Source organism: Macrobrachium nipponense, chromosome 6, assembly GCF_015104395.2.
Source record: "Macrobrachium nipponense isolate FS-2020 chromosome 6, ASM1510439v2, whole genome shotgun sequence".
Taxonomy (NCBI): domain Eukaryota; kingdom Metazoa; phylum Arthropoda; class Malacostraca; order Decapoda; family Palaemonidae; genus Macrobrachium; species Macrobrachium nipponense.
In genome coordinates this window covers 98,589,270-98,601,644 of record NC_061108.1, presented here as the reverse complement: position 1 = coordinate 98,601,644, position 12,375 = coordinate 98,589,270, and the positions used below count along the sequence as shown (strand labels likewise).

Below are 12,375 nucleotides of genomic sequence, written 5' to 3'. Positions count from 1 at the left end.
TAAAACATTCAGGGCGCTCACATCTAAAACTGGTCTCCAACCTCCTGTTGACTTCAGCACCACAAACAGCCAATTGTAAAACCCCTCTGAGGTCTTGTCTGTGACTAACTCTATTGTTCTTTTCTCGAGGAGGGAATGTACTTTTGCAAGAGCTGAAAACCTCTTTGAGCCTACTGAGTAGGCAGTAAATGTGATAGGCCTCTTAACTAAGGGGGGCTTTTCTAAAAATGGAATTAAAATGAAGTTTTTATGTTAAAACAAAGTTTAATGTATACTTACCTGGCAGGTATATATATAGCTATATTCTCTGTTCCACCTGGCAGAAATTTCAAATCTCGCGGCAAACGCTAGTAACCTATTAGTAGTTCAGGATACCACCACCCCGTTACCGTGGCGCTAGCGCCAGGAACCGTTCCCACTTGAACCAGATTTTTCTCTGACCCTGTCTCCTGAGGGGAGGAGGGTGGGCATTAAATTATATATACCTGCCAGGTAAGTATACATTAAACTTTGTTTTAACATAAAAACTTCATTTTAATGTATGACACTTACCTGGCAGGTATATATATAGCTGATTGACACATTTGGAGGTGGGTCAAAGACAGCAACATTATTAGAGTATAAAATATTATTAAAATATTATTAAAACTCTAGGTTCCTTACCTGCTAAGGTAGCTGACTTCATAGGTCCTGCTCTCAGTCTGCTTAAACCTTAGGAGCTCTCAACAAGGAAGTGTCCTGTATGTTGAAGAAGCTAAGACTGGAACTGACAACTGGGCGTGACCAATGTGTTGACAGAACCCTACAGCCCTCTTATGCCACGGCATTCAAGCTTAGTAATAGATCAGTACCTGAACTACACGCACACACCATACCAATATAAACCAAACCAGACTGAAAAAAGTAAACACACTTTTCTCAGACTACCAATAAACACAACACCATCACCTGATAAAATACTAGCTTAAAAGAAGGTTATGGGGTGGTAACTCCTTTGCCCAATACTGTACCCGAGGACACGTATGGACCTAGTGTCTGACAATTATCAAAGGTTGTCTGAATATCCCTCAGATAATGAGACGCAAATATTGAATTCGTTCTCCAAAAGGTCGATTCAATAATTTCCTTGAGGGCTAAATTCTTTTTAAACGCCAATGAAGTCGCAACTGCCCTGACTTCATGAGCCTTCACTTTCAAGATACCGAAGGTCTGTTCTTGACACAACATGTGAGCTTCTCTAATTAACTCTCTCATAAAGAAAGCTAGAGCGTTCTTTGTCATGGATCTACTGGGGTCTTTGACTGAGCACCAAAGAGCCTCAGAATTCCCTCTGATCTCTCTTGTTCTTTCAATGTAGAATCTTAATGCTCTCACTGGGCAGAGGACTCTTTCTTGCTCATGTCCCACTAACTCAGATAAACCCAAGACATCAAGGGATCTTGGCCAAGGATTCGCAGGGTTCTCATTCTTGGCCAAAAAACCTTCCTGGAATGAACACACTGCATTACCATGTCTCCATCCCCACTTTCTTTGAAATGGCCTGAAGCTCACTAGCTCTTTTAGCCATTGCCAGACCGACTAAAAAGATAGTCTTCTTAGACACATCTCTCAGAGAGGCTTTCTCTAAGGGCTCGAATTTACTCGAGGTTAGATACCTCAAGACAACATCGAGGTTCCAAGCAGGAGGCCTGCATTGTGGCTGTTTCTTAGTACCAAATGACCTAATCAGATCTCTAAGGTCCAAATTATTAGAGATATCAATATCTCTGTGTCTAAACACTGAGGTCAACATACTCTTATAGCCTTTGATTGTAGACACTGACAATCCTAAATCCTTCCTTAAGTATAGAAGGAAGTCTGCGATTTGGGTCACAGAGGTACTGGATGAAGACACTTTCCTCTTCCTACACCACTTCCGGAAATTTTCCCACTTCGACTGATATACTGCGATTGTGGAGGTTCTTCTGGCCCTAGCCACTGCACTGGCCACCTCTCTAGAATATCCCCTCGCTCTGACAAGACTTTCGATAGTCTGAACGCAGTCAGACCCAGAGCGAGGGTATTCTTGTGAAATCTGTCGAAGTGGGGTTGTCTGAGTAAATCTACTCTTAGAGGAAGAGTTCTTGGTGTATCTGTTGTCCATTCCAGTACCTCTGTGAACCAACTTTGGGCCGGCCAAAACGGAGCTCATTAGGTCTCCTCGTTCCTGGCTCTCCCTGAATTTCTTCATAACTTTCCCCAGTACTTTGAATGGTGGAAAAGCGTAAACATCTAGGTTTGTCCAGTCCATCAGGAAGGCGTCGACCGCCACTGCTTCCTGATCTGGAACCGGAGAGCAATAAGTTGGTAATCTTTTTGTTCTGGCTGTCGCAAAAAGATCTACTACCGGACGGCCCCACAACTTCCACAGGCTCTGACATACCTCCAGGTGCAACGTCCACTCTGTCGGTAGAAGTTGTCCTCTTCTGCTCAACATGTCCGCTCCCACATTCTTCTCCCCCTGGATGAACCTGGTGAGCAGAACGACATTTTCCTCTTCCGCCCAAAGTAGAACTTCCTTTGCCAGCATGTAGAGGGGATAAGAATGAGTCCCTCCTTGTTTGCGGATGTATGCCAGAGCCGTGGTGTTGTCCGAGTTGATTTGCACTGTCTTGTCTTGAATCAACTCTCTGAAGTGCTTCAAGGCCAAGAAAATCGCCATCAGTTCCTTCCTGTTTATGTGCCAACTTGTTTCTTCCTCGCTCCAAAGACCCGACACCTCCTGAGGGCCTAATGTCGCCCCCCCAACCTGCGTCCAACGCGTCGGAAAACAAGATGAGGTCTGGGCTCTTCTGTTGAAGCAACATCCCTTCTGCTAACCTGCCTGGGGTTAGCCACCAACTTAATTCCTCCTTCACTTTGACAGGAATTAGAAACTGGAAGGAATCCGGTTGCGATTTTCTTGGCCATGAATCTTTCAGGAAAAAACTGTAGAGGTCTCATGTGCAGTCTTCCTAGAGAAATTAACCTCTCTAGCGAAGAGAGTGTGCCCAGTAGACTCATCCACTCTCTTGCTGAGCATCGGTTTTTCTCTAGGAAGTCCTGCACCTTCCGAATGCATAGGGCTTGCCTTTCGGGGGACGGAAAAACCCGAAAAGTCGCTGACGATATCTGAATCCCCAAATAAACTATCTGTTGCTTGGGATTCAACTGCGACTTTCCCAGGTTTACCACAAGACCTAGGTCTTTTGCTAAGTCCAACGTTTGTTTCAGGTCCTCCAGACATTGACTTCTCGATTGGGATCTTATCAACCAGTCGTCCAAATAAAATGACACTCTGATCCCTCTTAGATGTAACCATCTTGCTACATTGGACATCATCCTCGTGAACACTTGGGGGGCTGTGCATAGGCCGAAGCACAGGGCCTTGAATTGAAAGACCCTGTTCTGAATCACGAACCTTAGATACTTCCTGCTTCCTGGATGAATGGGAATATGAAAGTATGCGTCTTGTAGGTCCAGGGTAACCATCCAGTCGCCTGGACGTACCGCTGCCAGTACTGAATCGTTCGTCTCCATGGTGAATTTGGTCTTTTCCACGAAAACATTCAGTTGACTTACGTCCAGCACTGGTCTCCATCCTCCCGAGGACTTCGCAACCAGGAATAGCCGGTTGTAAAATCCCGGAGATTCGTGATTCAGAACAGGTTCTATGGCTCCTTTCTCTAGCATGGAAGAGACTTGCTCCCACAGAGCCTTTTCCTTCACTAAATCGTTGTAATTTGCCCCCAGGGCTCTCGGAGGTGTTGCGAGAGGAGGTTTCTTTAAGAAGGGAATTTTGTACCCTTCCCGAGCTACGTTGACGGCCCAGGGATCTGCCTTCATGTTCTGCCAAACTTCCCAAAATTCTTGAAGTCTGGCTCCTACTGCTGTCTGGAGGACTGAGTTCTCATTGTTTAGAGGTAGTTTTGGCTCCTCTTTTCGTTGGTACTCTCTTGCCTCTAAAGGCGGGTCGTGCAAACGTTTTGCCTCGAAAGGGCTGTTGAGAAGGCCTTGTTTGAGGGCTAAATTCTTTTGGAGTTTTCTTCACCAACTTGGATGGTAAAAACTTCCTTACCGATGAAGAGAGCAAATCTTGAGTGGCCTTCTGCGAAAGCGCCAGAGCTATATCCTTAATAACCTCTGACGGAAACAGCTGGTTAGAAAGGGGTGAGAACATCAATTCTGATTTCTGTGCGTTGGAAACGCCTTTAGAAGCGAATGAGCACAAAAGCGACCTCTTTTTCAAAACTCCTGCTGCGAACAATGAAGCCAGCTCATTTGCTCCATCTCTGAGAGCCTTGTCCATGCAGGACATAATGCTCTTAGCCACTTCCATATCCTGTTCCTTTTCATCTTCTAAGGAATTTGCCAACGCTCCCAATGACCAATCTAGAAAATTGAAGACTTCGAAAGTCCTAAAAATTCCCTTAAACAGATGTTCAAACTCGGACGATGTCCACCAGACCTTGGCAGAATGCAACGCCTGTCTGCGCGAACTGTCCACTATACTGGAGAAATCCCCCTGGGAGGAGGCAGGTACTCCCAGGCCAAGACTTTCTCCAGTAGCGTACCATACCCCAGACTTAGATGCTAACTTGGCTGGGGGAAAAGCGAAAGAGGATTTCCCCGCTTCTTTCTTGTCCTTCAGCCAGTTATTCACTCGTTGTAACGCCTTCTTGGCCGAAATCGACAGAGTCATCTTGAGAAAAGAGGACTTCTTAGGAGTCTTAGTCTTAGAAAACTGAGACAGGGGAGATACAGGAGCCGTAGGCTGAAATTCCCCTTCGAAAATAGACAGCAGACGTGAAGTAAGGATCTTATAATCCGAAGACGGTTCGACATTCTTCTCTTCAACAAAATCCACTTCTTCTTCTGCTGAAGAAATGTCTTGCAGATCACTATCGTTGTGACGCTTTGCTGATGGATTAACGTCCTGCCGCCTGCGTCCTGTCACCAACGAAGTCTCTGCGTCCTGCCGTCTGTGTTCTCCAACCGTAGAAGAATCGATGTGCTGCCGCTTGCGTCCTGCGTCCATCGTAAACACGTCCGCTTCCTGCCGCCTGCGTCCTGCGTCCACCAGCGGTTCCGCGTCCTAACGTTTGCGTCCTGTTTCTTCCGAAACAATCTTCTTCTTCCTGCGTCCTGCGTCCTGGAACACTACGCAATCGCCCGTCTTCGTAGCGCCAGTGCGTCCTAAATCCTTGACACGCAAACACTTGTCGTCCGTCTTCTTGGAAGACTTAACGGGAAGGAAATCGTCCTTACGCTTTGCAAGTCCTTGCAAAGGAGCGTCCCATGAATCGACGAGAACTGCAAGCTTCGACTGCATTTCTCTTAAGAAATCCTTCGTACTATCTTCCTGACGAACAGCCGTAGGAGGAGGAGGAAGACGAGAAGGACTAGGACGCAAAGGAGAACGATCTTGGACTCTACCCGAAGGAGAGAGAAGAGGAGAGGAAAAGCAAGAGGACTGGGGGGAGTCTCTTGACGAAATTCAGGAACGTACGGGCCATACCGAGACTTCTTTCGATCGCACAATTTTCTTCCTCTTGGTCGGAACCACGTCCTCGTCCGAGGAAGACAAAACCTCCGGGCTGCTCCAAGTTTCACGATCTTGAGCACGTCGATCATGAGTAGTCGATGTCCTTAACGTCCTCTTGAGGGGGCGAGACACTACCGAGTACCGATGTTCGCGCTCTGATGTCGAACCATCAGAGGACGCACAATTCCCAGTTACGCCTTTTCTGGGATCTTACAACAGGACTGTCCGAAGGGACGCCTGACCGTGGTAAAACCTCTCTCGCCTCCCTTCGACTGTCGACATGCCTTCTCCCTTGGGTCTGGGAGCTTGACAGAGGTCTAGGTCTAGGAGCACGAGAGAGACGATCAGACGCCCCCTCCACTACACTTTCACTGACATCAAAAGCACTCACTTTATCCGTAAGGCGCTGTATTTGGTCTCCCATGGACGCAAGGGCAGCGAAAACCTTTACAATCTGTGTATCGTTCGTGCCCTCTGATACAGCAGCGGGCGCAGGAGATACCTGGGGAGAAGGAACTACCAACTCCACGTTAGAAGGAGCTGGAGAGGAAACACACTCACTCCTTTTACTAGAAGTATTCGACCTCTCACTACGAGAAACATATCTCCTTACACGATCTTTCTCAAGCCTTTCAACATATTTCATAAATATCTTCCACTCCTTCTCTGACAAATTCTCACACTCAACACACCTACTCTCCCAAGTACACACATTCTCTCTACACTTCTTGCAAATGGTATGAGGGTCGACCGAAGCCTTCGGCAACCTTACCTTACACCCCTCTTTCACACAAACTCTAAACATACTACCAGTGTCAGACATCTTCCAAGAACAATCCAAAGCGAATGCCAAGCTAACGTTTCCAAGTACGATACCAAAAAATCCATGAAAAGTCAGCAACGAGAAGAAAATCCTAGCAGGGAACCACCAACAATGTTGCCGGTTCGGCTGGCAGAAAAAATCTGGTTCAAGTGGGAACGGTTCCTGGCGCTAGCACCACGGTAACGGGGTGGTGGTATCCTGAACTACTAATAGGTTACTAGCGTTTGCCGCGAGATTTGAAATTTCTGCCAGGTGGAACAGAGAATATAGCTATATATATACCTGCCAGGTAAGTGTCATACATTAAACACCCGAATCTTAACACTACTTCTGTTACCCATGGTTCTGCACATTTCTTGCTCCATACCTCCCAAAATTGCTGGAGTCTTGCTCCTACTGGTGCATGGAGGAGGTCGCTTTCACTTTTTGGGGGCCGATCTTGTTGAGGTTTTCTTAATAGATCAAGAGCCAAAGCAGACTTTGATCTTGTTCTGGGGTTTGATCTCAGTCTACTGCCATGAAAGGGAAAGGGCTGCAAAAGGGAAGCTACCTTCACACTTGATGGAGTAACTTCTTTCAGTCGTCTCGTGGAATTTGCCAAAAAATATTGTGTGGACGACTTCTTCTCAAGCGAACAGGTGAAAATAGAAGAGGAGACTTCTGAACCGTGGTGACTCCCTCAGTGGTGAAGGAACACCAAAGCTCCCTCTTTTTCAAAACCCCCATCACATAAAGGGGGGCTATTTCTCTTGAGGTATCCCTTACTCCCTTGTCTGCACAAAACAGGGCATCAACAAGATCCGATCCTATGTCTGAAGAGAAGTTGGGGTAATCTCGAGTCTTCTTCGCCAAGGCTCCTACAGACCAATCAAAAAAACTAATTACCTTCTAAAATCTTGAAGGTACTTTTCTGCTGAATCTATAAGGCTAGAGAAGTCCCCTTGAGAGAAGGCAGAAACTCACAAGGAAGGAACTTCTCCAGTCACATAGTACACATACCTTCTAGTTAGAAGGCAGATGGCTAAAGCAAGCCTTCCCTTTCTCTCTCTTGTTTACAAGCCAAAAGTCCACTTCCTTCAGGGCTTTCTTCGCAAAAGTTGACAAAACCATTTTCGGCAGCTTTGTTGCATCCGGTACAACACTTAGGTAACTGAAGCGCTGTAGTAGGAGAAGCAGGGGCTGCTGGAGAGAAGGTAGGATAAGTACGCAACAAAAATTTCAGTAATGCTGCATGAGCTGAAGATGACGAAGCCTTTTCTTGAGCATTGACTTCTTCCTGTTCTGCTGATGACACCGGAGCAATGAGAAGATCTTTAGTGGGTTTCGGCACATGAGGCTCCTTAGTTTAAATAGCCTAAAATGTCATCCAACTTCTGGTGGACAGGATCTCTGGACTGTCCTTTTCTCACCGGATCTTGCTGAGGCGCCAAATTCGCTATAAAATCCTCTTCTAGCACTGAACTTGCTGAAGAAGCAAAAGATCGATTGAGATCCTTCACTGTCTGTCGCTTTGGAACTGGTCCGCTGTTTGTAATAATCTCTACTGTATTGCTTTAGTCTTCTATCTGAGATACTGTCATCATCATTGATTATGTAAAGTCGACAAGCAAAGTGAAGATACAGTTTTCTTGAACCTTCGGACACATATTGCTCAATGATGCCACACCTGGCCACTTTAGAAAGGGGGCAGAACTTCAAAATCATCACAGTTGATGCTTTGTAGATTTCCATTAACTTTATACCATAAAGATTCTGTAGAAGTCTTATAATCATTAATATATGTACTAGAATGTATTGTTTGTTTTGTTTTTGTTTGTATGGTGTTTTTACGTTGCATGGAACCAGTGGTTATTCAGCAATGGGACCAACAGCTTTACATGACTTCCAAACCACGTTGAGAGTGAACTTCTATCACCAGAAATACACATCTCTCACTCCTCAATGGAATGGCCAAGAATTGAACTTGCGACCACACCACCGAGGTGGGTACTAGAATGTAGTAACAGGCTCTACATTTTTCATTAATGTTGGTTAGGTAATATCAGTTCAGAGTAGAATACTACTAATCATCCTATTTTAAAACCTACTGTGAAACCTTACTTATATGTAATGTCTGACACTAAACTGCCATAAAATTCATGCGCAATTGAAAGATCTTAAAAAATGAAAAAAAAATTTTTTTAATTTGGGCGGTACTTGTGGAAATCGTGAGGAACAATACAGAAAAGAATGAAATAATATGATGAGAGAGAGAGAGAGAGAGCGCAAACATAGGCCTATCTATAGAGATAGTACTTGATTCATTATATTTACTTCAAGAGATTGAGTGATAATAGTTTTTCAAATGTGTTTTAAAAGTGGGGAAAGAGAGAGAGAGAGAGAGAGAGAGATAGCAATATCTGTTTACATGAAAGCATAGGCCTATTTATAATTACTTAATTTCATTATATTTTCTTTGAGAGATTGAGTGATGATATATATTTTTAAAGTATGTTAAGAGAGACAGAGAGAGAGAATTAAAATAACTATTGGTGACGGACTTGTGATGGGGAAAGGCAGAAGAAAGAGCGGTGAGTTGGTGCACAGGTACATGGGAAACAGGGTGATATGGCTGCCAAAATCGTGCTGCACTATGCTAGCTCAAATTTGAAGGACCAAAGTGTTGAAGTTAATTCTCTAAGAGATTCATAACCTAATCTTGATTTCATTCAACAGTTGCCGTAACATTCAAAGATTGTAAAAAGACATGGAAAATTTCAAACACAGGCTGCAGTCATTCTTGTTCTCTTGATATATAGTCTTTACTTTTGAAAATCAGTTTTCATCTACTAAAAATATTTATTACCACAAATAACTCGACATGTATCACACAGACAAATAAAAGTTTTGTATCGTGCAAAAAATGCTGATGTGTTGGGAGATCTTTCAGCCTCGTGGCAAAGTAATGCAGCCATGTAGGCTAACTACGAACTGCTTTGTAATGGAAGCATAGCCAGAAAATCTTTGAGCTGACATATTACTTTAATTTTGATAAAGATTTCTTTTTAATGACAGTATCTTTGTAGACAGCAACTTGCATTTGATCCATGTAATGTCAAAGTAATCAAAGTGTGAAATTCATACGTAAGCCAGTATCCAGTGACTTGTGCTTTCCCACTCGAAGTTCTCGGGCTCCTCCTAACATCATAGAAAACGCTCTTGCAGATGCAACTAGTTTTGCTCAACCTACCTTAGTCACCGCAACATAGACTGCCATTGACGTCAGCTAACTTTAAACTCTTTGTAATACAAACATAAATTTGTAGAAACTAAAATAATTACAATCCCCTCTTACGATGATGCAATAATATTCCCTTTCATGAAACACATTCTATCTACCAGATCTCTATGAACAAATCCATCTGAGATATTCCAATTACTTCGGACATATAAAGTGTTTTTAGGTATCTGAACTGTTTTGTTGTAAAGTTTTAACTTACGGGATATAATTTGCAATGTATTTTAATATTCTAGAGTAAATTTAGCGAGATTATGTCTTTTCAGTACATAATAACAAATAGGAAATTCTATGACCGAAAGCTACTGAAAACTGTACCTTCACTTTTCTTGTTGATTGTACATACTCTTAGAATGCCAGAACAACTGATCTCAACCTGATTTTGGAACCTGGTCTTCAAAGGAGAGAAAACAGAATATTTTATAACTGATTAAGTAGAAAAAAGTATCTATCTATTACAGTGATAATTCTGAGCAAGCAAATACAGGCAGTCGCCAGTTATTGGCGGGGGTCCGTTCTCGGCGGGTTGCTAATAAGCAAAAACTGCTATTAACCAAAACTTGGCTATTTGGACTGATATCAGGTTAATGGAGCCTCTGTTGTTAGGTTAGATATGTTATGGCGTCATAACTCGTTATTATTATCATTTTGCCAATAACCAGAACTTGACACATTATGGCGCCATAAATTGCCGGTTTTATGGCACTTAACAAACACCATAAAACCGGATCACCATTAACCGAGTCCACCGAAAACCAAAGACTGCCTGTACTGCATAATAGTCAAAACCTTTGGTGAAAAGACTTTAGCTAACTAAGCATCATAGTTGTGATCAATCCACAGTAAGTATTAAAATACAGAACTAATAACCAAACCCATACACATACTGTATCTACCTTAATTCATGGTAGCCAACAATGATGTAGGACTATGACAACTCTTGAGGCCAGGCAATGTTTAATTAAAAGTACTGGCTTAGTAGTCCATAATGGTGTGTGACTCAGGCCCTTACCAAGCACCTTTGCTTATCAAATTTAATCCATAGAAATACGAGCATTCCCCAGTTATAGAGAGACTCAGTTAATGGCGATCTGGGACAAGCGCCATAAATTCAGCGATTTATGGCTTCATAACACACCATGTTCCAGCTATCGGTGCCATAATGTGCCAATAATAAAGTTATGGCACCATAATATACCTAACAGAGGCGCCATTAACTGGTTATCGGTGCCATAAGTGCCAAAAATGGCAGAATTTTGGTTAATGGGACTGCCTGTTTGTAAACAATTGCTGGCATGAGAACATCGTTTCAACCACAAAAATATGATAAAGAAAGCCACAGTCGGCATCGTTCAACTACTCATGGAACAAGTTAGGTATTATGTACAAACCAAAAGGCATCGAACATGCAATAACATTATCCACACAATGATGCTAAGAGCTACTTTTTATAAAACTAAAATAAAAAGGTATAAAAGAACAATAATGACCAGTGTGAAGAAGTGGTTCAACGTAATTTGTACAGATTTATAGAACATACCAAACCATTAAGATTATTTAAAAACTTGAATGCAAAAGTACATGCACAAACTGTCAATCAACCTTTTGAAGACTTGCAACTGCCAGTCCAAACAGGCTATTAAGACCAGGAACTGAAAATATGGGTCCTGTATGCTTGTGGGTTCAAGAGTTCTTAAGTTTAATGGATGATTTCCTCCTTATGTTGGCTTAGTAGTGTATCAATCAGTATATGACCACAAAATTTTTTTTTAACTTTTTGAGAGAATGGCTGTTTTAATTAATAGAATGAGTTCTCCAGTTTGATAGGAGCTACAATTCTATTTTCAAATATCAAGTGAAAAAAATTAAACCCATGAAGAACTTCCATCTTCTTGCAGCTAGTATATGCACTACAGACTTGACTTTTGGATTATACTCACAAGAGTTCATGTGACCAAGTATTGCACAGAAGTAAACAAGTACAGTTAATAGCAATGCCACAAGTACTATAGAGTAAATTACAAGACAACAGCAACAGGTCTTCATTGTAAGTGGGGGCGTGGTTAAATTGGCCAGAAAGTCAATGAGGTTGTTCAGTTTTATATAGAGCTCCCAGGAGCAATGAGAAATTGAGAGGAATGCATGCCACTTCTACCCACAGTTTTGAAGAATGGCATTTTGTTCTTTTGCAAAGTGCCTTTACCCATGTTAACAACAATTTACAAGAATGGTGCACCTCCCTCTCAACACTAAACTCTATAAACCCATCTAAAGCACTCCTGTACCTACCTTGTAAACTATGTAAGGGTCTTGAGCAAAAATATGTAGAAACCTGAAAAATGTTTTCTACACTTCCAAGGTATATTTACTTTGATATGCTGCATCTTAGGTAAACATAGATAGGGTAATTTACCTCAAACTCATTAACTTCATAAGCTACAACACATTTGACACACAAATGTTGAAAATCTGATAACATCTGTGAAACAAAACAAAATGGTATTCAACATAACAACCACTTGAGGAACACTTGACTAATATAAAGATAATAAAAATGCCTGGCTTCTTTGCCATCCATTTGTACTATTCACATTAAATTTTGGAGGTACCTTACCGGCACCAGGTCCATTGATTTTGTTGGTTAAAGATACATACATGGAAAATGTTAGAACTCTTTTGAGAGTAACATGGAAAATGTTAGAACTCTTTTGA

The 12,375-nt window shown here is 42.5% G+C and overlaps 1 protein-coding gene across 1 annotated transcript in view; it reads right to left on the bottom strand.

The window, feature by feature from the left end:
- LOC135216664 (uncharacterized) overlaps positions 1-12,375 on the bottom strand; it is a 388,956-nt gene that overhangs the window by 341,735 nt on the left and 34,846 nt on the right. The window lies entirely within an intron of this gene.